The sequence below is a fragment of the Arachis duranensis genome, chromosome 2 (genome assembly GCF_000817695.3).
Source record: "Arachis duranensis cultivar V14167 chromosome 2, aradu.V14167.gnm2.J7QH, whole genome shotgun sequence".
NCBI classification, from domain to species: Eukaryota; Viridiplantae; Streptophyta; class Magnoliopsida; order Fabales; family Fabaceae; genus Arachis; species Arachis duranensis.
In genome coordinates this window covers 90310489-90312546 of record NC_029773.3, presented here as the reverse complement: position 1 = coordinate 90312546, position 2058 = coordinate 90310489, and positions in this window count along the sequence as shown.

Genomic DNA, 2058 nt, shown 5'->3' with positions numbered 1-2058 from the left:
AAATATATTTTTATTTTTTTATTAAATTAAAATAAAAAGAGATACAGTATTTTCACCTTTTATTTTCTTTTAACTAAATTAAATTTATATCAATATAATGAATTTGTATTTTTTTTATTTTGAATTTTCACTCTCGAATAAGAGTTTAAGCAAAAAATTGTTTGAAGAATTTTTTTAACTAAAAATGAAAAAAAAAATATATAGAAAAAGCAAAAAGAAAACGAAATTAGTTGATTAGATTTATGTCTAGGTTAATAGCACAATGAATTCTTTTTTAGATAGAAGTCCTTCCACATATTATATTATATATTGCTTCTAAAGTAACTATTTTAGTTGTATCTTTAAATTAACATTAATTTTTGAGTAAATATCTGATCAATTTTTGCCTTTTAAAAAATAGATAACTCGCACCATAATTTTTGAAAAATGACAAATTGATTCATGTCCATCTTCTTTTTAGACATATAAACTCCCTGTGTAGCTTTTCTTGTTAAAAATTATAAAAAAAAATTGAGGTGTAACATTTAAGGTGTGAAGTGGCCTGTATACATCTTATGTGGATAGCTGATTATTTGTTAGGACCATTAAATCTTTAGACACTTGGCAAAATAACGTCATTTTATTTTAAAGATAAATTCGTGTTTTACCATTTTGTCAGTCTAGATCTTATAGTTGCTATTTATATTAGGATTCGAACAAAGAAGAGAATAGACATGTCATTTCGGAACCGATTAACACTGTGGACAACTCAGAATTTGAAGGATCTGACTTTCTTGCATAATTCTGCAACTGCGACGACGAGTTTGGGATTGGAGTTGTTGATTTGTTTGGAGAGTTCGATGACAGTGTAAAGAGGGTTCGTAGTGGTGGTGATGATGCCAATAACGGCGGCGACGAGAAAGAAAATAAGGAAGTGGATGGAGTTCGGGGTAAAGATTAGGAGGAAATTGTGTTTTTGAGGCGGCAGAGGAGGACGTGAGAGAGCTTAGTGACGGTGGTTTTCAGTTGGCAGAAGGTAAGTGTTTTAGAGGTGTTAGTGATGTTTTGGAATAGGAATGAGGTGAAGGAGGTGATAGTTTTGGAAAGAAAAAAAATATTCTCAAAAACCTATATATTTTGTCGGCGCCATAACCGAATCATTCTATGATGATGGAAGAGTGCGTAAAATGGTAAAACGACATCGTTTTGCTAAATGTATAAAGACTTAATGATCCTAATGAATAATCAATTATATAGGATATATGTAGGTCATATTACACCCGAAATATTATAGTTCAGTTATTTTCAATAATTTTAAATGAAAAAAAACTACAAAAAAACTTAAATTGTTTTACGAAAGAGATAAACAAAATTTAATTTATTATTTTTTAAAGATTAAAATACGACTTGTCTATTTTCAAAAAAATATAAAAAATATTTACTCATAATTTTTCAATTTCAATTCCCAATCTCTTGAATTTCATGCATCTTTTATTGATATTGTTGAATTTAAAGAATTAATTACAATTTATTGATGATGAATAAATATAATTATTGTTGATTTTTTTTATGATATTATTGTTGAATTGTTGAATTTTTTTTTGGTTTCCCACGGTATCCCCCAACCCGACAGGTCAAGGACTAATCCGCCGCGGTACTGAGCTCCATTTAAGGGTTTGCCGCTGGCCAATGGGTTGCTGCATGCACAAGGCGGGATTCGAATACTCCAACAATTTCTGACTTTCAAACAAAGGGAAAATGTAGCATATTATTTTATGTATTTTTTATCTTGGGCTTCGTGATATGTTTATAGAGGTTTTTAATTTGGGCATCGTGCTATATTCATATACTCTTTACTTCCTGACCCATTTTGTTCCGTACATCCTCTTTCAAGCTTTGTTGATAATGCAACTCAGCAAAAATCTAAATGTTTGTTCACAATCCTTTTTTAAGACTCAACCAAAAAGTGCTTTAAGAAGAATAGAAAAAAAGCTAGACCAAAAAAAAAAAAGAAAAAAATGCTTCGTTCACAAATCACCACTCTATCATCTCAGTGGTTCTTTAAAAAAAAAAAAAATC